This window comes from Nomascus leucogenys, chromosome 1a (assembly GCF_006542625.1).
Source record: "Nomascus leucogenys isolate Asia chromosome 1a, Asia_NLE_v1, whole genome shotgun sequence".
Lineage (NCBI taxonomy): Eukaryota > Metazoa > Chordata > Mammalia > Primates > Hylobatidae > Nomascus > Nomascus leucogenys.
The window spans coordinates 41282867-41309581 of NC_044381.1; the positions used below are offsets into that span (position 1 = coordinate 41282867).

Below are 26715 nucleotides of genomic sequence, written 5' to 3' on the forward strand. Positions count from 1 at the left end.
GAGGGAGGAGAAAAGGAAGGAAGGAAGGAAGGAAGGAAGGAAGGAAGGAAGGAAGGAAGGAAGGAATGAATTTGTCCAAACAGGACCCAACCTGAAGGAGCTCCTAATTGCCAAGGATGGAATAATTTGAGCAACAAAATAAAGGATGATATTAGATTTTAACCCACAGAATAGAATATCCATCATGCTGATATTAGTAATGGCAAAAATCAATAAACAAATGGAGAAGAGATGATGCTTCTTCACAGAATTCCAATGAAGAAATGAAGATAGAAACATTGCCGACAGGCAAACACCAGGAATAAAGACTGCAGACACAATCCCACAGTAGAGGCAAAAATTAGTGGGTGAAAGTTTGAGGGGAATAGAATGTACATAGTCTCTCCCAAGATACTGAACTACAACAAGAAAGATGGTAACTATAAAGTGGAGAAATTTCATCAAAGTGTACAGATGGCTCTTTGTGGTGTGAAAATCTGGAGATTTTCCCCATTGAGAAATAAAAATGCAAAATGATATTTTAGCTCATGCAAGAATATAGATTTTTTTAAATGGCAAAGTAAACGTAACTTCCTAAATTTGCTTTATAAACTGGTTCTTATAAGTATCAGATAAAATGGAAAAATATGTGTATCTACAGAGTTAAGATAAAAAGTTTCAAGATGCCATATTTTTCTGGCAAATGCTTATTTTCTCTTTTTCTTTCTTTTTGTTTGTTTGTTTGTTTTGTTTTGTTTTTTGTTTTGAGACAGTTTCGCTCTGTTGCCCACACTGGAGTGCAGTGTCACAATCAGTGCTTATTTTCAATAGTGATTGTGTTCTATGGTATTAACATGGGGCACTTTCTAAATTTCTTAATTGTTTAGGGACCATAATCTAAATCAAAATTAAGCCCTTCTCTCCATTGGTTATTCTAGTTATCCATTCTTCTAATTTTTTTTCAAAGTTTTTAACTTCTTTGCTATTGTTTTGAATTTCCTCCCATAGCTCAGAGTAGTTTGATCGTCTGAAGCCTTCTTCTCTCAACTCGTCAAAGTCATCCTCCATCCAGCTTTGTTCCGTTGCTGGTGAGGAACTGCGTTCCTTTGGAGGAGGAGAGGTGCTCTGCTTTTTAGAGTTTCCAGTTTTTCTGCTCTGTTTTTTCCCCATCTTTGTGGTTTTATCTACTTTTGGTCTTTGATGATGGTGATGTACAGATGGGTTTTTGGTGTGGATGTCCTTTCTGTTTGTTAGTTTTCCTTCTACCAGACAGGACCCTCAGCTGCAGGTCTGTTGGAGTTTACTAGAGGTGCACTCCAGACCCTGTTTGGCTGGGTGTCAGCAGCGGTGGCTGCAGAACAGCGGATTTTCGTGAGATCACAAATTCAGCTGTCTGATAGTTCCTCTGGAAGTTTTGTCTCAGAGGAGTACCCGGCCGAGTGAGGTGTCAGTCTGTCCCTACTGGGGGGTGCCTCCCAGTTAGGCTGCTCAGGGGTGAGGGACCCACTTTAGGAGGCAGTCTGTCCGTTCTCAGATCTCCAGCTGCGTGCTGGGAGAACCACTACTCTCTTCAAAGCTGTCAGTCAGACAGGGACATTTATGTCTGTGGAGGTTCCTGCTGACATTTTGTTTGTCTGTGCCCTGCCCGCAGAGGTGGAGCCTACAGAGGCAGGCAGGCCTCCTTTAGCTGTGGTGGGCTCCACCCAGTTCGAGCTTCCTGGCTGCTTTGCTTACCTAAGCAAGCCTGGGCAATGGCGGGCGCCTCTCCCCCAGCCTCGCTGCCACCTTGCAGCTTGATCTCGGACTGCTGTGCTAGCAATCAGCGAGACTCCGTGGGCATAGGACCCTACGAGCCAGGTGCGGGACACAATCTCCTAGTGTGCCGTTTTCCAGGCCCATTGGAAAAGCGCAGTATTAGGGTGGGACTGACCCGATATTCCAGGTGCTGTCTGTTACCCCTTTCTTTGACTAGGAAAGGGAACTCCCTGACCCCTTGTGCTTCCCGAGTGAGGCAATGCCTCACCCTGCTTCGGCTCATGCACAGTGCACTTCACCGACTGTCCTGCACCCACTGTTTGGCACTCCCTAGTGAGATGAAACCGGTACCTCAAACACAAATGCAGAAATCACCCATCTTCTGTGTCGCTCAGGCTGGGAGCTGTAGACCGGAGCTGTTCCTATTCGGCCATCTTGGCTCCACCTGCCTCCATATGAATTTTAAAGTAGCTTTTTCTAGGTCTGTGAAGAATGTCAATGGTAGTTTAATGGGAATAACATTGAATCTATAAATTGCTTTGGGCAGTATGGCCATTTTCACAATATTAATTCTTCCTATCCATGAGCATGGAATGTTTTTCCATTTGCTTGTGTCCTCTCTGATTTCCTTGAGCAGTGGTTTGTAGTTCTCTTTGAAGAGGTCCTTCACTTCGTTAGCTGTATTCCTAGGTATTTTATTCTCTCTGTAGCATTTGTGAATGGGAGTTCATTCATGATTCAGCTCTCGGCTTGCCTGTTGTTGGTGTCTAGGAATGCTAGTGATTTTTGCATATCGATTTTGTATCCTGAGACTTTGCTGAAGTTGCTTATCAGCTTAAGAAGCTTTGGGCTGAGATGATGGGGTTTTCTAGATATAGGATCACGTCATCTGCAAACAGAGACAGTTTGACTTCCTCTCTTCATATTTGAGTATATTTTCTTTCTTTCTCTTGCCTGATTGCCCTGGCCAGAACTTCCAATGCTATGCTGAATAGGAGTGGTGAGAGAGGGAATCCTTGTCTTGTGCTTGTTTCCAAGGGGAATGCTTCCAGCTTTTGCCCATTCAGTATAATATTGGCTGAGGGTTTGTCATAAATGGCTCTTATTATTTTAGGTATTTTCCATCAAGACCTAGTGTATTGAGAGTTTTTAACATGAAGTGATGTTTAATTTTATTGAACGCCTTTTCTGTGTCTATAGAGATAATCATGTGTTTTTTGTCTTCTGTTTATGCGAGGAATTATGTTTATTGATTCGTGTATGTTGAAACAGCCTTGCATTCCAGGGATGAAGCTGACTTGATTGTACTGAATAAGCTTTTTGATGTGCTGCCGGGACTACAGGCACATGCCCCCACACCCAGGTAATTTTTAAATTTTATGTGGAGATGAGTCTCACTATGCTGCCCAGGCTGGTCTCAAACCCCTGAGCTCAAGCAATCCTCGGCCTCCCACAGTGCTGGGATTACAGGTGTGAGCCACCATGGCCAACCTAGGGCTTTATAGTGTGATCTTTCAAGAGACTATAAGGGCTGTTTGGTGTCAAAGCAAGTCCAAACACTAAGAGATAAGAGATCAAAGGCTCTAAAAGCATAGCTAAAAGAGGGAGGAAAATAAATCAAGTAGGCCATGTCCACAGGCATAATCAAATAACCAGAGTTGGTTCTGCTGGATTGGTAAGATTTCCCACCCCAAACTGACCAACTGATTCAGCATTTCTAGTCTTCTATCCAATTGTCTGGAGTCATATAGACCCAGTCATAATGCCAGAGAATAAAATCTTCTCTCACATTGGTCTCCAGTTACAGAGTCCTGATCACTGCAACTGGGAAAGCTGAGAACTTTCATTATCTAGCACATTTGCAAAATTCACTGGCCTTAACAAACTGTTCCCCAAACACCTGGCCTTTATGGTCTCCTCTAACCAGCATGTGCTGTGTCATATTCAGAAAGTGCTTATAGGCTCTTACTTGCCTTGAAAAATACCCATCAACTGTCGGAATAGCTATAACCTATCGTGGCTGTGGTAAAATGTTCACTTCAGGGAAACACACAGGCCAATTTGATCAGACTTAATGTTTTAACATAATCCATCTATCTAAGGAATCTCTCTGGAAAAACAGAAGACTCTTATGAGCAGCTCCATGAAATGGTTCTCTTGGGAAAAAGAAAAAAAGATGTGAAATCCTCCATATCATGGTAGAAGGCAACACGAAATTGGAGTTCACAAATGGGGAACTTACATGCAACCCCAATCTAAAATGGTAGTTTCCAAATGTCTCAGGATTGTGAAACCTTCTTGGATTTTCCTCCCATGCTTTGTCTTTTTTTTTTTTTTTTTTTTTTTTGAGACAGAGTCTTGCTCTGTTGCCCAGGCTGGAGTGCAGTGGTGCGATCTCGGCTCACTGCAAGCTCCGTCTCCCAGGTTCACACCATTCTCCTGCCTCAGCCTCCTGAGTAGCTGGGACTACAGGCACCCGCCACCACGCCCAGCTAATTTTTTGTATTTTTAGTAGAGACGGGGTTTCACTGTGTTAGCAAGGATGGTCTCGATCTCCTGACCTCATGATCTGCCCGCCTCTGCCTCCCAAAGTGCTGGGATTACAGGCGTGAGCCACTGCGCCTGGATGCTTTGTCTTAAAAGTAATCACATTTAAAACTCATGAACACTTATTTTTCCATGGACAGGAAGGAGGATGGTTTAGGGATGAAACTGTTCCACCTCAGGTCATCAGGCATTAGAGTCTCATAAGGAGCACTCAAACTGGAATCCTCACATGCACAGTTTTCACAATAGGGCTTGTGCTTCTATGAGACTCTAATGCTGCTGCTGGTCTGACAGGAGGCAGGACTCAGGTGGTCATGCTCATTCATCCACAGCTCACCTCCTATTGTGCAGCCAGCTCCTAACAGACCACGGACAAGTACTGGTTAGTGGCCCTAGGGTTGGGGACCCGTGGTCTATCGTCTAGAAAAAAAAAGAGCAGTGTATAGAAACTGACCCTGAGATGGCTCAGATTTTGAATTTAGTTTAAAAAATACTTTAAAGCAGCTATTTTGTGTTCAGGATTGTAATTAAAAATATCATCTTTCTGAGTGAACAGACAGGAAAGTTAAAGAAAGGGAAACTACAAGAAAAAGAACAAAATAAAGACTCTAGAACTAAAAAGTATAATATAATTTAAAATTCACTGGATGAGCCTAACAATAGATTGGAGATAGCAGAAGAAAGAGCTCATGAATCTGGAGACAGATAAATAGAAATTTTTCTGAAGAACAGAAAGAGAAAATCCAACTTGAAAAATATTGAACTGAGCTGGGCACAGTGGATCACGTCTGTAATCCCAACACTTTGGTAGGCCAAGACAGGTGGATCAGTTGAGCCCAGGAGATCAAGACCAGCCTGGGCAACATGGAGAAATCCCATTATACAAAAAATACAAAAATTAGCCAGGCACAGTTGTGTACACCTGTAGCCTGTAGTCCCAGCTACCTGGGGGACTCAGGTAGGAGGATCGCCTGAGGCTGGGAGGTTGAGGCTGCAGTGGGACATGAGTGCACCACTGTACTCCAGCCTAGGCAACAGAGCAAGACCCTGTCTCAAAAAAGAAGAAAGAAAGAAAAAAGAAAGAAAGAAGAAGAAAGAAAAAGAGAAAAAAGAAAGGAAAGAAGAAAGGAAGGAAGGAAGGAAGGAAGGGAGGGGGAGGGAGGGAGGGAAGGGAAAGAAGGGAGAGAGAGAGAGGGAGGGAAGGAAGGGAAGGAAGGGAGAGAGGGAGGGAGGGAGGGATGGATGGGAGGAGGGAGGGAGGGAGGGAGGGAAGGAGAAAGGGAGGGAACAACATCTCAAAGGCCTATTAATATTTGAAAAGTTTAACATATGTGTAATTGGAGTTCCAGAAAAAGAAAAGAGAGGAATGAGGTCAGAAAAAAATAAAAAACATAATGGCCTAAAACTTCTCAAGTATTATGAAAAAACACTGACTACAGATCCAAGACATTTATCAAACCCCAAGAAGGGTAAATGTAAAGTAAACCATACCTAGGTACATCATAGGCAAACTGTTAAAAACCAAAGAGAAAGAGAAAATACTGAAGGCAGCCAGAGAAACAAGACACATTATATACAGTGCGGCAAGGATGATAAAAGGAACATAAACAGCCATGTGGGAAACACTGTGTATAGATGACTATGCTCCTAAGATTTTATAGGATCAGTATGGCATTGTGGTCTGACAATGAGCTTGAAGATAATTGAGGTCACATGTCAGCTTACACTGGGAAAAACCTACACAGTATACAATTTGCAACCTAAGCACACGATTGGATGATGCTGGTGTCTATGAAAAGCAGTGGTGACTAAGTCAAGTCCAGCTGGTCCTTTAGGGGGCTGATGTGATGATGGCTTCTAGTTCCAGCTGTGTTTGGGAAACTATAATAATAGCTTAGTATCTTTGTGGTGCTTACTATGTGTAAGACTCTGTGTGCTTCACAGGAAAATTAATTTAGCAACTCTGAGTAAATTAACAACTCTTTTGTGATAGATAATATTATTATCATCCCTATTTGACAGATGAGAAATTGAAGCAGAGAGAGGTTAAGTAAGCTGTGCAAGGTCACACTAGTAGTAAGTAAGTAGGAGAAACAAGGATTTAAATTAAAGCAATTAAATTCCAAGGCCTATATTCTTAACTGCTTTTCTACATTGTCTCACAAAAAGTATGAATGCAATGGGGTTCTTTTTTTCTTTTTTGGGGGGACAGGGTCTAGCTCTGTTGCCCAGGCTGAAGTGCAGTCGTATAATCATTGCTCACTGCAGCCTCAAACTCCCGGGCTCATGTGATCTTTCTGCCTCAGTCTCCCAAGCAGCTGGGACTACAGGTGTGTGCCACCATGCCCAGCTGATTTTTGTATTTTTTTGTAAAGGCAAGTTTTCACTGTGCTGCCCAGGCTGGTCTCAAACTCCTAAGCTCAAGCAATCTGGCTGCCTCAGCCTCCCAAAGTTCTAGCATTGTAGGTGTGAGCCACCACAGCTGGCCTAGTGCGATTCTTTTAAAAAGCTTGGAGACTTAGACCCTGCATATATATCTGACATGATCGTTTTCTTTTATGCCATTTCTTATTCTTATTGACAAAATGTCAAGCCATGATCAGTAATAACTAAAGACAATGAGTCCACCCAGGACCTGAGAGTAATCCCACCTCAATTAATTATCCTTCATTCAACAGGTGTTTTCTGAGCACAATATTATGGAGTTTTCACTGTTTTAAGGGCTAGAACCACAGGAATGAACAAAAGCCATGCCCCTGCCCTCATGAACTAACATTTATACCTCAGTTAGGATTAATTAACTAATTAATTGGCCAGATGAGGAAAAGGAGACATAAGATAAGCACCTGAAGAGGTAGAATTCCTAAAAGAGAAAAGGTAACATGAAAGTAGAGATGAAACATGCCTGAAAAAATGTCACTTACCTTTGCTTTGGCAACAATTTGGAACTGTATTATCTGTAATTAATTTCAGGCCTGAAGTTGCAGTGACTCTTCCCAGAAGGATGTTATCTGAGTAATACTGCAATGGGGAACCTCATAGCTCAAGTGTACACTGGGGTGCTCAATGACACATCAATCATCTCCTTTGACACTACTGTTTCAAAATGTTAGTTTTCTTATTATTCAGGTACGGTGAGGCCAAAAGACCAGGAGACGACTGATATTGAACAGATAATTTGTTACTCACAGTTCCCAAGAGGAGGGGGCATGCCACACCACAGGGAGCCACATAGGGAAGCACCAGGGATGGTCAGGAGGCAGAGGGAGTGAGAGGAAAACATGGGCAAAAATCTTTATTGTGATATCCACAGGAAAAACAAGGTGAGGTAAGCATGTTTAGGATGGGCTAGTTTGAATAACGTTGGTGGGCTCTGGGGTATCTGGGCTGTGTCTAGTGTCTGGCACCTGGTTCTGGGGTAATTAGGGCAAGGGATAGTGCCCAAAGTGTTAGGGCCCTGTGTGAGCTGAATAAAGGAGGTGGTTGGGGGTGCAGGCTTTCATTTGGTTGGTTTGCATATAAAAGGTGTGCTCTTGGGAAAATCGTTTGCTATCTCTAGGAGCTAATTAATCCCGGGAGACGCTGCCCTCCAGTGTTAGCAAGGCCCCATGATATATAGGCATAGAAAATAAAAAGGCACAATTAATATAACCATTGGCACTTCTTCTGCTGATCTCTGATCTATATATGGTCCCAGCTCTGTCATGATCGGTCTTAGACAAGGTACTTACTGGCTCTGTCACCTTATCTGTTAAATGAGGTGTAATTACCTTTCCACTCTAATACTTGTGGACTCAAATAGTTAATATTGAGTTTATAAATTAATATTTTCTACTTTTAGAATTTAAAGAGAGAGAAAGTAAAATTACTAGTAAGTTACCCCTTATATCTCAAAGACAGACCACTAAATCATACCCTAAGTAAAAGAATAATTGCTTTGCTAAATTAAACTCTCATAAAATAAAATAATATAAAATCTCAGTGTATCACACTTAGTGAAATAAAGTAATAAGACCTTTCAGTGTGTCATGACATTCCTTTCCAACAAAGATATATCTTACTTGAGGTGACTTCTCAGTCAGCATTATTATCTTCTTTATTTCCATCCACACCTTCTTTCCTTTGACTTCTAATTCAGTAGTGACATGTTTTTCATTTTTGAAGCTTCACTAAATATAAAGGGGCAATGAAAAATCATAAAGAGACTTTTCAAAAAATTACACCTACATTGTTAATTCTTACAGATACCCTCAAAGAGCTACTGAAAAAGCTCAAATTGCATAATTATCAAATATTTTCTAATACAATTTGAAACCATCTGCCTAGTAAAACACAGTTAAACCTTCCCTAGAAGAACACATCTGGAGTCTCTACAACTTTCATACACATTATCTTGCATTTAATAAAAAATTACTACTCAAGCCAAGAGACAGGACTATAGACAAAATACAGAGAAAAAAGTTAAAGAAAATGATAGGTGATAGAGATATTGAAGTTATCAAAACAAAGACTTTAAAATAATAGATGAATGTGTTCACAAAAATAGAAGAACAGATGACAATTAATGAAATGATTTTTAAAATGTCACCATAGAACTATAATCAATAAAAATAAATCTAATTGCAGCTCTAAAACTAAACAATGCAATAGTTGAAATTGAGATTTTAATAAGCAGAATTATAGCAGAATAAGCTCAGAATAAAGTTGGATTAATAAGCTAGAAGTCAGGTTAATAGAAAATATTCACTTAGAAGTAGAGAAAGAAGAAATGATTTTGAAAATCAAAACTAATGTAGGTTGAACACAGTATAAAAATCTAACGTGAAACTCTAGAGGGGAAAAAATACGGAATAGCAATTTGAAGAGGTAATGGACAATAGTTTCTCCAAACTGATGAAAAATATTAACCCACAGATTCAAGGATCTCTATGAGCCCCAAGCAGTGTAAGTGCAAAGAAAACCACTCTAATGCACATAACAGCAAAAATGCTGAAAAACAAAGACAAAGAGAAAACTATAGAAGGAGGCAGAGAAAAAAAGACGAATTAACTAAAGGAACTAAAGTTGAACTAACTTCTGAACATAACTAGTGGAAGCCAGAAGATAACAGAATGATGTTTTTAAAGTGCTAAAAGAAAATAACTCCCAACCTCTAAGCCTATGCCCAGTGAAAATATCCTTCAAAAATAAAGACGAAGTCAAGATATTTTGAGACAAACAAAAAAATAGAATTCGACACTTTCATCTCTGCTCAAAAACAAATACTAAAGAGAGTTTTTCAGGTAGAAAAGAAGATTCCAAATAGAAACAGAGAAATAATAAAAGGAATGTGGAACAGCTGAAAGGGCAATACATTATTGAAATGTATTATATTATCTAAGAATAACAGCAGATATAATAGAAGAGGCTCATTTATCTCTAAGAATTTGAATATTATTTTAATGGCTTACTAACCAAGCAGGAAATATACGGAATCTGACTTTGGGTTCTTCCTACAATCAAAATGAGTTTAAGCTCTTTTTTTTTTTTCCTTAAAAAATTTTTAGAAATATTCTTCTCCAACAGAGGCTATTGTGTATAAATAAAAATATTATTCCAAATTGAAGTTTTTGAATGTAGAAGAAACTGAATGAGGATTAATATATTTTATTGACTCTCTTTTGACCTTTCTCCAAACATGTAAACCTGAAGTTTTCCACAATTTTAAAGACCCATTTCTCTAAAGAATTTTTCATTAAAATCTAGTTAATTCTTGTGTAGGACAACGGGTTCCCCATCCAGTTACTTAAGAGTACATGTCCAGTGCTTGAACCCTGAAGGCCAGGCCATAAGCCAAGGCCATGGTGCCCAAATGACAAGCAGGTGTCCCTAAGAACCCAAACATCCTAGACCATATCTGAAAACATACCAAGAAAAACCGGTCTCATTGCATGCAGTAGGCAAAGAGCCAGAAAATCAGCTTAAAAGCAGCTTACAGACAGGTGGCAGGGTGGCTTTCTGGAGACGTCCTCCTGCTGCCCAGGAGTGCCCCATATGTAAGTCAAAAACAAATGGTAGTCTCATTATACTTGGCCTGATTATTTGCATAAAGTATAGGAAGAATAATAATTATCCACATGGACTCCTTTTAAGTTGGCTTTGCTAGAACTGTTATAAGGAATTCTAAAGTCAACTTTTAAAAGCCTTGGGGCCAGAAGCCAAGCCAAGGATTTCCTATTAGACTGTGCTCTTACTATCTGTACCAATTCTTCTCTTTTCAAGTTCCCAAAGTATCTTGAGGTTCCTGGGCCTATTAGAAAGTGTCATTCTTTATTTGCCACAGTTCAGAAACCTTGTAAAGGAACATTTTAGTCAAGGTACTAGGCCAATCTTTCCAACGGGCTTCTTGTTGGCTCATGACCTCCATTCCTCAGTCTGGTCCCTCTAAAACTACGCTGGTCCAATCAAAGCCATGGTAAAATAACCAGTGTCTGACTGTGTCCTGTTACAAAACAAAACAGATCCTTACTGAACTTATGCAAATAATTCTGTTTCCATAAAATATGAATACCCACAAATAGCTTCCAAATTTTGGAGAACTCAGGTAGAGAGAAGAGTAAATTTTGCTCACAAAATAGTTTACTCAATCCTTGTAAGCTATAAGTAATTCAAAAGAATAAGATTTTCTTGATTTTTCTTTAATGAGAATAGCAACCTTCCAAACAGGATGTTGTTTGTTCACTTCTTCTAAAGAAATGAGAGCTATTTATTGGGCATTGTAGAATCTAGCAGTTCATCACATAGTTCCAGAGGCAGTCCTAGGTTAAAAATATGCTCCCTGCTCATGAGTATCTCCTTCTTGCACTCTCCAGGTAGCCATATCCTATATAAATCATTTCTATCTCATCATGGAACTCTTTTGGGCACTGTTATTTCCATTAGCATAGGGGTAGCTTCAGTTAACATCCCATAGGAAGGCAGTAAATGCCCATCAAGTGGAAATTCTCCAGTCCAAAGTCCCAGGACTTATTGGGAGGTGCCCACAGGCTTTTGCCATAAGCCCCTGTAAACACTCCACAGAGGGCTATTGATGTAGAACTTTTCTCCTTAGTTCAGCTAAAGCAGGGTTCTGGTCACACAACCAGGAAAAGTTAGGCACACAGACACTTTGAAGGGTGAGTGGAATGGAATTATTGGGCAAAAAGGAAAAGAAGTAAAAAACTCCCAGCTAAGTGAGAAGAAGTCCTGCTAACGGGTCTCCCACCTCATAGATTGATTCCAGACCACACACACATACAGGAACTGAAGAGACCAGGCTCCTCCCCCCTGCAAATGGCATGAATTACCCATGGCCCCACCCCATTCTCCCAGTGTGCAGGCAGGTCAGAGGTTCTCTGGGGACTCTCCCCCTTACCTGCCTCCTGCATCTATCATTCCCCCCATCTAACTGCCATTAGAATAAGGATAAGGATAAGGACAAGGACAAGGACAAGGACGAGGACGAGGACGAGGACAAGGACAAGGACAAGGATAAGGATAAGGATAAAGATCAATCTTAACTGCTTCCTGATGACAGGGAGCACTGTTTTGGGAAAACACCATCAGATCTCCCTCAGAGGTCTATTTAAGGGTCCCTGGCAGAAGGGGTCATCGTCTGAGATCATCTTGGGTTGCATGACCAATTGGAGTTTGATGGCCTGAAGGTGAGAAGAGACAAGCCGGATTATTTGAAAACATGTACCAAAATGCAGTAAGATGAGGGAGGCACAGTTCAAAAATCCAGAGGCATTTTGCCAGTTTGCACAGGGAGAGGGAGGCCAAAAGCCCGACTCATAAAAATACTTTTACTCCCTTGCTGGCATGTCAGGTTTCTGGGTTCCCTTCCCCCTAAGCCCAATCCTAAGCCAATGAGCTTAAGATTTTGGAAATTAACTTTTCCCAGTTTGGAGGATACATCCGAGGGTAGTGTCTCATAGTATCGAGACACAATTACCAATTATCCCTGTGAAGAAAGGACAGGGGAGGAAGAAGAAGGCATTTTTTTCAAAGAAGTCTTAGAGGTTCAGGATGCATTTGAATGGGGTACATACTGAAGATGAATGGCTACCCATCTAGAAAGAGGGGAGTGAGTCAACCCAGGTTCCCTTCTCTTCCTAGCAGATTCCATACTCTTCCTAGTATGTGAGGGAGAGAAACTGTGGCATTGCTCTTTCTCTCTTTCATCCATATATCTCTGAGTCCTAGCAATCATGACAGGGTGCTGCCCATGGGTGTCAAACCAGCTTTCACCTATGTTAACAGGGTGAATAGGGAGTGGGAGCACCCACTCTTACTCACCCATATGCCTTATCTCCCCTCCTGTCAGTAGCCTTTGAATTCCCTAGACCTCGTTTATGCCATGGATACTAGAATGACCTTTATCCATGAAACAGGATGCTTGGCTTAATTGGCAGGAATTAGTCATGCTCATTTGCACTGTGTCTTTTAACTTCCATTATCATCTGCCTCTGGATCCCTCAGATCCAATTTTCTCTCCTAGGGCTTTGATCTGAAGCTTGGGATTGAGTTTGAAACCAAAAATGTGTCTTAGGGGGTTGTATAGACTCCTTACCATAAGCTGAATGCTAAGGGAAGCTGTGAGATTGAGTACGCCTCCAACAAGGGAGAGAAAAGGAAGTCCAGTGACACAGTCACATCACTGGTGGCTATAGTTACGCTTGCTAAGATTTAGGTGCATGGGGCTTGGCTTTGGTTAGCTCCCTTGGTCTTGTTTCCCAAAAGGGAAAACCTCCAGGTGATGGGCATCCTATTTATTCCCATCAACTGCCAGGATTTGCAGGATAATTGCTCAGAACTAGAATACTGATCCAGATTTTTACATCACCCATCCCTTTTGTTCCTTCTGAGCTGCAGCTGGAGATTGCTGGTTGGTTCACAGGAATAAGTAGGGTTAGTCTAAAATGCAGGCAAAACTTAAAAACACTAATGAGTCTAGAATTTAATTACAAATGTATGACAAGTTTTGAAATATAATTTCTCTCCAGTCCTTATTTTTGTTAAAAACAAATCATGATAGAACTGAGTTGTTTGCAAAATAGACTTTAGTCTTATAATTCACCCAATTATTTGCATAAAGTACAGCAAGAATAATTATTTCTTTGACATTGGCTTTGATGGAACTCTGTTCCACAAGGAATCTCAGATAGGACTTTCTGAAGCCAACCTCAGCCATGGGTTTGTACCCTCAAATACCTTTGGGTTGGGTAAACTCCCCTCTTCTTGAGGTCCCAAAAGGATTTGGTTTCTGGGCCTATCAGAAAGTGATGTTCTTGAGTTCATGCCCTTTGCAGGGACATAGATGAAGCTGAAACCATCATTCTCAGCAAACTATGACAGGAAAAGAAAACCAAACACTGCATGTTCTCACTTGTAAGTGGGAGTTGAACAATGAGAACACATGGACACAGGGAGGGGAACATCACACACCTGGGCCTGTTGTGGGGTGGGGGGCAAGGGGAAGGAGAGCATTAGGACAAATACCTAATGCATGTGGGGCTTAAAATCTGGATGACGGGCTGATGGTGCAGCAAAGCACCATGGCACATGTATACCTATGTAACAAACCTGCATGTTCTGCACATGTGTCTCAGAGCTTTAAGTGTAATAAATAAATTAAAAAAAAGAAAGTGACATTCTTCACTTACCATAGGTCAAGAACCCTGTACAGGGACTGTGTAGACAAGATATGAGTCAAGTTTTCCCAAGGGGCCTGTATTGGCTTTGCAAGTTGAGCTTAACTCCTTAAAGGGAAGCATGCCCTTCCAGTCGAAGCCTTGGTGAAACAACCAGTTTCTCCAATTGCATCCTGTTGCAAAAGAAAATGGATTCTTACTGCACTGATGCAAACAACTATATTGCCATAAGTTAAGAATACTCAAAAGTAGTTTCTAAATTCTGGAGAAGCCAGGCAGAGAGAGAAGTATGCTCCAAATTTGTTCACAGGAGTAGAGCTAACTGAATTATTAAAGGCCATAAATAGTTAAAAATAAATTTCCTTGACTCTGAAAAACAAAACAAGGATCAGCAATGTTCCAAACAAAAGTCAGAAAAGATTGCTTCAGCTTTCTATTAGTTCAGTCCATTCAGTTAACTCTTGTTTTGCTTGATATTTGTGACATTTCAGCTCTTCATGAGTCCTGTACATTTTTCCTTTATTCCAATGTCACAATCTCCAAACTTACCAGAAGCCTGCATTTGAGAGCACCTGTCAAAGTTCTATAACTGATTATAAACCATCTTTTCAAGAGGATCAAAACAAGACAACAATTGTCTATGAGCAACAAGATGTCCAGGGTAGTTACACTCGGAAACATGACTGACAAATAAATTTGGTTATCTCTGTGGTTTACAATAACGTAACAACCTTAATTATGATTGACAGCATATACTCAGATGTTAGAATTTTAGACGTCCCATACAGTTTTGGAACATAACTAATATTATTCCCTAAAATAAAACCTGAAGAAGATTAAACATCACTTTGGCAATCTCACGTACCTAAACATGTCAAATAATTCTGTTTACCTCTCTTCTGGATGCTCCAGGAGCCCTCTGTAGCATCCAAAAAGTCAGGTGTCAGGAAAGACAATTTTGAAACTGGAGTTTGATTTTCGAAGCCTCTTGAATATGTTAGAGGTTTAAAACACTTGATATTATGAAATAGAACTCCAGATTACCATAAATTATTTATTTTGCCAAAATGATGACTCAGAAATGTTTAAAAAGCAAAAACCTTTTATAATCCTTTACAAAGTTTTTCTAAAGAGCAGATTAGGGCCTTAAGAGTACCTTGTTGTGCTTTTATTTCAATGCTCAACATACACAAAAACCATATAATACCCTTTTGAATTTAGTTAATATGTTCATACACAAAATGTCTTTTGCGAGATTAATTTTTACACTCCTTTCACAACGTTTTTGAACTTTTAGCTTTATCTTATCTAATTCAAAACAATCCTTTAACCCTAGGAAAATTTTACATTTTCTCAGCATCTGCATTTTACCAATAATCTTTAAGGCTGTTTTTATTTCCCAAAGATTGAAGTCATGTGAACTGAAAGGTACCACAACTGTTATTTTCCCTTTAAAAAATATTTGATCCAAGTGCTTATCTTTTTTAAGTCAATTAATTAGAGCTCCTTTTTTATAGACATCACACACACAACACATACGTAACTACAACGAACAGGCAGAAGAAAACCCAGTAGCCATAAGATTTTTCATTTGCCAGTCTCTTTATTGGATTATTGGCCTCCAGATGGAACCCTTTAAGAGACATGTAGCTTCTAAGGCCTAATAAACAGGCATAACTGGGAGGCAAAAACAGATTTTGAGAGGGATCTATCTATTTTTAATTCCTGGGGTTCCATGAGGAAAACAGGTTTCTTCCTCAAATGGGGTCAGTGGTGCCTTCTCTGTTTTTCCCAAGGAGTCTCATGCCCCTAGGAGTTATCCTAGGGCCTCTCATGCATGGATTAAGCATGGCAAGACAAAATGGAGAATAAGAATTCAGTTGACTGAGAAAAAACCCTTTTCCAGTAAAGCAAGATCCAATCAGAGGAAAACATATAGGCCTTTTAAATATATCTATAATTTGGATATTCACTTTTAATTACACTGAGTGCTCTTTAAGAAAATCCTTTTAAATCCCTTGGTATCTGACTTTAGCCATGCCAAGTGACCAATGCTTCTGGCTTTCAGACTTTATCCTAAAGTTTCAGAGAAAGGAAAATCCAAGGCGGTTTGTGGAGGGGAAGAGAATCAACAAGTGGCAAAGGTCACCCAGATATTAAACCAGAAAGGACTCATTTCCTAAGTCAGGACTGAACCTGGGCTGCCATTTTAAAATGGCAGAGGCTAAACAAAGCATTGCCACGTGGTTACAAGTCATGTTTCCAAGGATATAAAAAAAGATGGAGGCACGCAGCAAAGTTTGCTACTGACCATACAGAAAGATACGCAAAGAACACTAGATTGGCTACAGCTTAAGACCAACCTTACAGAAGGGAAAAAAAAAGGTTTAAAATGCAGGGTTGGAAAGATGCCTGGGAGAAGAACCTCTTATTCCTACCCAAAAAACAAGGAAAAGGCTGACATTTCTGAGTGATGGTGGGGAGGGAGGAATAATTTATTTTACCCTCACAAGTCTGAGGACAAAATGTCTTAGAAGCAAAAGGGAAAATGATCTTTTGGTTTGCATGTTACTCACCCTTTCTCTCATGCCCCACATTGGGCACCAAAATGTTGCAGAACTTTGCTCCTTAGTTCAGCTAAAACCTGGTTCTTGTCACACGACCAGTAAAAGTTAGGCACACAGACACATCAAAGGGTGAGGGGAATGGAATTTATTGGACAAAAAGGAAAAAAGAAAAAAAAAACTGAGGAAAGAGAAAGGAGTTGCTGCTAATAGGCCCTCATCTCACAGACTGATTCCAGGGCCACCACACAGGAACCAAAGAGGTCAGAATCCTCCCTCCTGCACACAGTACCAAATTCCTGTGGCTCCCACCCCATTCTCCCTGTGCACAGGCAGGTTAGAGATTTCTGTGGGGACCCTCCCCCTTATCTGCCTTCTGCATCTATTAGTATCCCAAAGACATATATGCACTCCCATCTTTATTCAGCCCTGTCCACAATAGCCAAGATATAGAAACAATCTAAGTATCTGTCAACAGATGAATGCATAAAGAAAGTATGGAAGATTTTTTGAACTAATAGAAATAGAGAGTAGAATGGTGGTTAACAGTGGCTGGAGGGAGGGGGAAGTAGGAAGATGTTGGTCAAATGGTATGAACTTTCAACTATATAAGATGAGTAGGTTCTAGATAGCTAATATATTCTGGATATACAATACTGTCAATGTAGTTAACAATACTATATATTATATATTTAAAATTTGCAAAGACAGTAAAATTTCAATTATACAGATTAATGTGTTCTGGATAGCTAATATATTCTCCGTAAACAACACTGTCAATATAGTTAACAATGCTTTACATTATATACTTAAAATTTTCTAAGAGGGTATATCTTAAGTGTTCTCATGAAAAAAAGAAAGAAAATGGTAACTATATGATATAATGGATATTAATTAGCATCATTTTGGTGATTATTTCACAATGTAAGTATATATCAAATCACTAAATTGTACTCCTTAGACACAATTTTTAATTGTCAAATAAAAAGTTACAAGTCTACAATTTAATAAATGAGAGCAATGGCCATGACAAATGTATAAGATTTTAATAGTTTTAAAATTACCACTATTACTTATTCTAATATATGTAAATAGCTAGACAAAATTGTAACTTTCTAGTAAATGAAATTACTAGTATTGATCTAAAAAAAGCAGAAAATCTTATTAGGCCAATAATCCTCCATAATGTAAATTAAAGTTTAATACCTACCTCCAAGTTACTAAACCAAACATGTGGAAATAGAAAGTTAAAAATGTACACTAGTTAAGAAACTATTCTAGGACATTTAAATATGTGAAAAGCTTGCCATCTCCCATGATAAATCTAGCTGTGATGTTAAAACTTAACCTGATTTTTTTAAAAAAGGAAAATCTGACCTATTTCACTTATAAAAATATGTTCAGGTATCCTAAATATGTTAGTCATATAAATTGTTATATTCAAAGAATAAGCCAATACAACATTAGAGAATGTGACCTATTTTGGATTAATGATATTTACAGAGGTATAGCTAAGGCTCTAAGGACAAACATTTTTAAAAGTTGCAGTCCAGACCCAGGAACTCCTAGATACGTTCCCTTGATTTGATTCAGAATTATTGTTTACCGATTTTTCCATTTGTAGACGTTTGTCTTGTTTCCATCATTTGGCTACTGTAAATTGTGCTATTATGAACAACTGTGTACATGTTTTTTTCAAATTATTCTTTTAATTTTGGTGGTAAAATATGCATAACACAAAAGTTACAATTTAATCCATTTGTTAGTGTACAGTTCAGTAGCATTACCACGTTCACAGTGTTGTGTAACCATCACCACTATCCATTTCTTGTACTTTTTCATTATCTCAACCAGAAACTTTGGATCCATTGAACAATAACTCTCCATTACCCCTTCCCCAGCTCCTGATGACCTATTCTACTTTCTGTCTCTACGAATTTGGCTATTAAAAGTAACTCATTTTTTTTTAGATGGGGTCTTGCTCTGTTGCCCAGGCTGGAGTGCAGTAGCGCCATCTCGGCTCACTGCAAGCTCCACCTCCCAGGTTCACACCATTCTCCTGCCTCAGCCTCCTGAGCAACTGGGACTACAGGTGCCCACTACAACGTTCGGCTAATTTTTTGTATTTTTTTAGTAGAGACGGCATTTCACTGTGTTAGCCAGGATGGTCTTGATCTCCTGACCTCGTGATCCGGCCCCCCTTGGACTCCCAAAGTGCTGGGATTACAGGCGTGAGCCACTGCACCAGCCCTAAGTAACTCATTTTTTTAAATGTTACTCTGAGTCTGGATGAAACTCACAGAATTTTTTTCAACTCCACTGGTACCTTCTGTACCCAGAAGCCACCAGAGTCCCAGACAGAAGAGCACCAGCAGAGGATCCACCTGCATGAGTCTCCTTGGGGTAGCCAATCAGGGGTTGGATTTTAGGCTTCAATGACACAACACAATGGGAAAGTTTGAGGGTTTTTTTTAGTATTTGCCATGAAGCCACACACATGGAGCTCAGAGAGTGTAGGCAGACAGACAGAGAGAGAGAGAGAGGAGAGACAGGGGGAGAGAGAGAGAGAGAGAGAGAGAGAGAGAGAGAGAGAGAGAGAGCACATGACAATGAGCAGTATATATTGGGAAATAGGGTGTGGGTCACTTTAAGTTCACAGGCAAATGTTTGAATGATCCATTTAAAGAAAGTGATGGAAAAGCAGGGAGCCCAGTCTGCTAGCCAGGAGACACGCCTCTAACTTTTATCTCTGGCTACCAGCTTGAGTCATTTGAGTGTGTTGTAGAATCGGAAACCATGTGAAGGATGACTGAGCCTTGCTTCTTGCATGAGAAAGTTAAATTTATATTTAAAAATAGATGTTAAGGCAACATAAAATAAGAAGCACTCACTATAATTCAGCCCTTGATGTCTCAGCATCATATTTAAAAGTAAGGCAAGACAATCAGAGTTGAGTTGTGGAGAGCTATTGACTGTAAGGGGAAAGGCTGGTTGTGGTGGTTATGTTTAGAGATGCAGGGTGGGAGATTGTGATGTCTGGAGGGTGGTAGCAGAAAAAGACACTAAGGAGTGGGTGGTTCTCTCCCCTAGAGGTCACCAGTTGACTGATATGGGGCTGATGCCTCCTGGGGAAAGCAATAATCTTCACTAATTTTAGTAACCCGAATCAGAGTTCCCTTTAGTGTGGACTTGTATCTTTGAGCAGAGAGCAAGAAATAATACCAGGATTATAGGCTAACGAGACAGTGAGTTTAGGAAGAAGAGTGAAAAAAATGTGTCAATTTCACGCCTTAGGAGAGGCAGTCAGTTTATGAGCATTTTTGGTAATGGCCTAATAGTTTATAATAAATGAGAAGATGGTGTTTGTTGACCAAGGCATCATTGCTAAGATGACTGTCTGAAGTTTTGGCCAAGGGGGTTGTTCCTTGAGCCCCATCCTTTATTTGGGACATGTTGGCTAAGGGATGGAAAGCAGCAACATTCTATTAAGCTCCATCATGTATGATGGTTGCAGTGCCATTCACATAGACAAACTCCCATTACTGTTTACTCAGTTAATCCCAAGCAGCTTCCCAGGTAGTGAAGGTGTCTGGGAGAGGAGTGACCTCCTCCAGCACCCTGACATCTGGCAAGAAACTGAGGACCGGGGATGCTACCCCCTCCTGCAGGTGAAGTATACCAGAGGGCCCAGGTTTGGTTCCATCCTGTCTTAGGTAGGCCTTGGTGGCTATGTCAAGCTTGTGGGGTGCTGTTACCATGGCCCAAAGCATAATGGGCAGCTGAGTGTGAGGGTCACAGGTTCAAGGTCTATGAAAGCCTCTATCCAAGACAGCTCAGTAGGTATCCAGTTATTTGTTGTTTATAACAAATATAAAACATAAAGCATGAGGCCAAAAGGGGAACTATCTCTCATCGGAAGTCCTGGGGCAACTAATGGCCAAAATAAGTGTTGAGAGACTCCAGGAGGCATTACAAAATGCTGCCAATCTCTACAATGAAGGGGTTTTTTGTTTGTTTTTGTTTTTAAGGGCACACACAGAAGTGCTTGGTGTAAATTAAGAAGTAAGATTCGTAAATGTTGCCACCAGAACCCCAAAGTACAAAGAAATATTGGTCTTAAGTGTCCTTAATGCATGTATCAAGTGAAAATCCTTGGAGAAGAATGTCAATGTAGTGTCACACCTGTGTTCCTGGAGAAGGTGAATGTCTTTAGATCTTGTCTGCAAACACTGTGTGTGATGACAAAGTAGTTGTGATCCCCCCATGGGTAGCCTGGGAAGGTATACTGTGTCCCTTCAGAGGTGGAAGCAGTTTGCAGCTGAGAGGCTGTTGAAATAGGCACTAAACAGCAACTCAGCCAATTCTATAAGAGCAAAAGATTTTCCAACTGTTAATCAGATGAAGTCAGTAATTTTAATATTAGGTGTTGAGTATGGGGGCCCTGATGGATGGGAACACAGCATTAGGCTTGCAGCAACTCATCATAAGATACCCTTCATATTTTTTTTTTCAGATTTGGAAACAACAAGAAAATTGGGCTATTAGATGGATAAGCAGTGGCAATAACCATCCCTTTAATAATTAGGTTTTATATAATTAGTTTTAATCATTGAAGGCCCTGGTTCAGCTAGGAGCTCATGGGGTGCCATTTTATCAAGCCAAATTGTAAGCACCAAAGGCATTAATTTATTTATTGTGTCAGAGCACCTATATTCAACACAGACTGTTTTACGTAAATGGGTATATCACTAAGGGAAATCTAGGACAGGCTACAGTTAAAGTGAAGCATACTCATTTTTTAAAATTTATATTTGGATACCTTCTCAAGATCATAGGAAAAAACTGTTTAAATTTAGTGAGATCCCCAGGTATAACTTAAGTCTCAGTATTGATCAAGTCCATAAAGTTTTGTAAATTAGTGCATTTTAACAAATGTTAAAGTTGAATTAAAACTGATATTATCAAGAGGCACAGAAGCCAATTAGTGCCCTTTAAGTCTTTTTGTAGATAAATTCTTTAGAACATAAATTAGCATATAAAATGTGAATTCCCAATTGGACCAAATTATGAAAAATATATACACAATTTATCTATTTATCATATATTTATATTAACATATATAGATTCTTTTGTAGGTCATAAGTACGATGACTGTCTTCACACTTGTGTGAGATATGCTTCCCTCAAACCTTGCTATATTGGCACATTACCCAACTGACAAAAAAAATTGAATGTAAAATTTATTTAATTACCTTCTATTTTCCCACTGTATCTAGAAGTTTGTTCACTAACCAGTAAGTAATCTACGGCTAGCATTATATTTGCTAGACCTGGCATTTCCTCAATACTTAAAGTTAAAATTTTTTGTTTTGTTTTACTTCAGGCTTTTAGCCACCTGAATCCAAGGTTCTCAGTTTCTGTCTTTGGTTGATAAGAGGAAAAGTGGGAGAAGGAAAGGGGTGTCATGCCTTAGGCAATAGGCTGTTTCTAGGATGGTCCCACCACAAGGTAATCTGTCAATTTTTCCTTTTTTTATAAGTACAACCTTTAGAATCGCTTGTATTTCTAGGTGGCTAAAATGTATTTTTTTCTTTATTGGCTCTCCTTGGATGTTTACCTGACAAATTTCTGGTGGTATCAAGTAGCTCTTGTTGTTATGACCTGACAAATTATTACTATAAAATGCTGGGGAAATCTCTGTGTATACCAGCCTTCCAAGTGTATTAATGACGAGGAGCCAGAATTCATCTCCTGGATCCTTGACTCAGTGCTTTTGCAGCCAAAACATTTTTGGAGAATCCTAGCTATCAAAATGTAACTTTTGTTTTAAAATGAAAAGTTACATTAAATCATATATTTAAGTAAGCATTGCCTGTATCATATGACCCTGTGCCACATGCTTCAGGAGGATATAAAACCACCTTTTCTCCCTTCACAATTTTACCATTCAGTGAGTTAGAACATAAACATTTATAGCACAAAATGTATTTAAATATAATTTAAAAAATAAATGGGCCAGGTGCAGTGGCTCACACCTGTAATCCCAGCACTTTGGGAGGCCGAGGTGGGTGGATCACCTGAGGTCAGGAGTTCAAGACCAGCTTGACCAACATGGTGAAATCTCGTCTCTACTAAAAAAAAAATACAAAAAATTAGCTGGGCGGCCAGGCACAGTGGCTCACGCCTGTAATCCCAGCACTTTGGGAGGCCGAGGCGGGCAGATCACAAGGTCAGGAGATCGAGACCATCCTGGCTAACACGGACCTTGTCTCTACTAAAAATACAAAAAATTAGCTGCGCGTGATGGTGGGCGCCTGCAGTCCCAGCTACTCAGGAGGCTGAGGAGGGAGAACGGCGTGCACCTGGGAGGCGGAGGTTGCAGTGAGCTGAGATCGTGCCACTGCACTCCAGCCTGGGCAACAGTGTGAGACTCCGTCTCAAAAAAAAAAAATTAGCTGGGCATGGTGGCGGGTGTCTGTAATCCCAGCTACTCAGGAGGCTGAGGCAGGAGAATCACTTGAACCCGGGAAGCAGAGGTTGCAGTGAGCCAAGATCGCACCATTGCACTCCAGCCTGGACAACAAGAGTGAAACTTCGTCTCAAAAACAAAACAAAACAACCCACAGGCAAAAATACAGAGTGGGAGAGATCAAGTCAAAATGTAAGTACTGATTATGTTTGGATGATGGGACAACAGATAAGGTTTCCTTTTTCTAAATAGTGCTCTTAAATATCCCAGCACTCACTTTGGGAGGCCAAGGCAGGAAGATCACTTGAGCCCAGGTGTCTGAGACCAGCCTAGGCAACATACTGAGACTCTGTCTCTGCAGAAACTAAAAAAAAAAAAAAAAAAAAATTAGCTGAGTGTGGTAGTACACAACTGTAGTTCCAGCTACTTGGGAAGCTGAGGTGGGGAGGAATGCTTGAACCCAAGAGTTAGAGGCTGCAGTGAGCCATGATTGTGCCACTGCAATCCCAGCTGACAGAGACTCTGTCTCAAAAAAAACAAAAAATTCCAGCACTGAATCTAATCATTTGTGGGCTATGATCAATTTAATTAAACCTCTTGTCCTCAGTTTTATACATAATTAAAACATTTTTTGAATACGTACTACACTAACATGTCCCAACTTGCAAACATACAAAAGAATATTGGGATAAAATGACTGCAGAAACAGCTGCAATTCTTCCTTCTTCTCTGTACTCACACTTCTGGAACTGGGCAGCTTCTTTCAAGAGGTGAGATTAACATTTCCACTTGTGAATCTGCATTGGCTTTGAATAAAGTGCTAAAAATGTTGAAAAGAGAAGTAGCAAATAAATAATAGTGAAGACAGAACAAAAGATGGAGATTCAATATTATGTAGCTTCTTTAGGAGATATCAAGTCATTTTATTGTATTTGCTCTTATGAACTCATTTCTTAATAAAAATTCATCAGCTTCATTTTTTATTAAAAAACAAGTTTTTTGTTTTTCGTTGTTTTTTTTTTGAGACGGAGTTTCACTCTTGTTGCCCAGGCTGGTGGGCAATGGAGTGATCTCAGCTCACTGCAATCTCTGCCCCCCAGGTTCAAGAGATTCTCCCACCTCAGCCTCCCAAGTAGCTGGGATTACAGGCACCCACCACCACGCCTGGCTAATTTTTGTACTTTTAGTAGAGATAGGGTTTCATCATGTTGGCCAGGTGGGTCTTGAACTCCAGACCTTAGGTGATCCACCCACCTTGGCCTCCCAAAGTGCTGAGATTACAGGCGTGAGCCACCGTACCCGACCATAAAACAAGACTCTTATTGATGTGACAAGTTAACATTAGATTTTAACATTATCTCTACACATTGACAGTGACACACTGAGCCATGATACTGATACTACTAGATCAATATTTCATGAATAAAACACTTCCAACTTAAACATTTGAAATTTATCACTAAAATTGTTCACGTTGATTGACATTACACCAGAATATCCTTGAAATAGAGGCAGACCTCTTTCTTTCTACTTCTGGATCATCACTGAGAAGAGTAAGTTACACTGAACTCATTAAGTCTCTAGGTAGACTATCAAAAATGCAAACATCAATTACTTAGCAATTGTTGCTGAAGGATGTTGGTAAAGATTTAGTCATCAGTAATCATACTACAGTTGAGACTCATTGACCATGATAACATTATTGAGCTAAACTATTATTACACTCTTCTTGTTCCTTGATTGTTTCCTCTATCTGACCAGGCTGGGTCTCCGACAAGGCAATAAATCTTCCTTCCCAGAAGTGAAAATACATTTAATTGCCCAGAAAGGAGGTGACAATAAAAGTCATTTTGTCCATCTCCAAAGTTGATTTTTGTCTTTGAAAATGATTGTTTTGCAGTCTTGTACTTAAATTTCCCATTAGCATTGAAGGAAGAAAGTTAACTCTCCTTTGTTGCCTCATCTCTAGCTTCCTCATAAAGCTCTTCCCTCAGACACTTAGGCAGAGTGGGAACCCCACTTTCCAGAACCTGATTTGCAGTCACCAAGCTCTGAGGGTTCCTTGCTCCTTCTATTCTCTAAGGATTTCTTACTTTCCTACTGTGCTACTCTGGTGTGGGCTGGAAAGGTGCAGTTCCTCTGAAGCCAAAAGTTAATTATATTCTTTAGATAGAAGTCTTGCTTGAAATAAGAAATTAGGAGCTCTCTGATTATATTCATTCATACTAAGTTATTAGATTAACCAACTATTATGTCAGACCCTGAGCTGTATATACGGGAAATGAATCCAAAGAGACTGATGGAGGAATAAATGACACTGCCTTAGTTTCTTGCACTCTCTGGCCATTGGAACTTTTACCACCCCAACAGATGTTCAGAGAATCTAAGAATCTTGGGTCTGGCTTATTTTTCATTTTCTCATTTTCAGCAAACTAATAGAGCATCATGACAAATATTTCAGTGTTTCCTAATTTATTAGTGTTTTCTTATCTGCTAAGGTTTTTAATGATACATGAGTGATTATTCCCTCCATTGCTTCCAAGCAGACCGACCCAATGACCACAACTACTGCTGTCAGAGTGCTGCAACAAACACTCTATTTACACCTGTATTTGGGAGATAGACTTCTTTTCTCCCACTGATTCATCCTGTTTTTGTTTTTTTTTTTTGGCACCATTTCTTATCTCTATCTAGATAAATCTGAATTATACTATAGGTCGGGGGCTTTACTACAGTTTCAGAAATAGTCATATACAAGGCTGTCAAGGTACTGCCCTCTGCTTACATTTCTTTTTTTTGAGACAGAGTCTCATTCAGTTGCCCAGGCTGGAGTGCAGTGGTGCAATCTCGGCTCACTGCAACCTCCACCTCCCAGGTTCAAGTGATTCTCAGGCCTCAGCCTCCTCAGTAGCTGGGACTACAGATAATGGACCACCATTCCCCACTAATTTTTGTGTTTTTAGTAAAGATGGAGTTTTGCCATGTTGATCAGGCTGGTCTTGAACTCCTGGCCTCAAGTGATTTGCCCACCTCGGCCTCCCAAAGTGCTAGGATTACAGGCAGGAGCCACCGCACCTGGCCCTGCTTACATTCTTAATAAGAACTAAGAAACATAAGACATACACATGTACAGACACACAACAGTGACAAGCACTATTTAAAAAAGCCCCACAGAAATAGGATTAAGTGTGGAGGTAGCTTTTGACAATATGATGTACTATGTAGACTGAAAGACTCCTTGCAAAAGATTCCTACAGATGTACCATCTATAGAAAAAGCCCTTCAAAACATATCATGGCTTCATAAGAGAATTAAGGAAAATCTTTTGAAGGAGGAAATGACATGAAAGCATACTATAGCTGTTGGAAGCCCCAAGGGGTATCTACTAGTCCTTGGTTTCCTCAAGTTTTTGTTTGTCACGAGAACTACATATCAGCACAGAAAAAGAGAAAAGCCCTGAGGCCTACTTATGGCAAGTTTTTAGATAATAAAAATAAAAAACTAAAAAGCTAAAAAATGGTTATCCTTAGGGAAAGAAGGAAGCAGAAAAAAAAAAACCATCCCACAGAGTAAGAGAGAAGTGAACAATATTTGCTTTCGCACCAGTTCTAAGTGGAGGGAAAAAGTCTCCCTGGAGAATTGGTGGTCACAGGTAAGCCCTCACATGGGTTTAGGAACTGAATACACAGTATTTGCAAGGTCTGAAAAACTACAAGGCATGAATTTTAAC

The 26715-nt window shown here is 39.9% G+C and overlaps 1 protein-coding gene and 1 pseudogene across 2 annotated transcripts in view; one reads left to right on the forward strand and one right to left on the reverse strand.

The window, feature by feature from the left end:
- FGD3 (FYVE, RhoGEF and PH domain containing 3) overlaps positions 1-23743 on the reverse strand; it is a 120686-nt gene extending 96943 nt beyond the window's left edge. For both annotated transcript variants that reach the window (XM_030803054.1, XM_030803090.1), the window contains exons 1-4: positions 23725-23743; positions 13965-14125; positions 11821-11957; positions 8343-8450 (exon numbers count right to left, since the gene is read on the reverse strand). The gene's annotated coding sequence lies outside the window, so the exon portion shown is untranslated. The remainder of the gene's footprint in view (positions 1-8342; positions 8451-11820; positions 11958-13964; positions 14126-23724) is intronic.
- LOC115836087 lies at positions 21640-21736 on the forward strand (annotated as a pseudogene).
- Positions 23744-26715: the final 2972 nt, after the last annotated feature.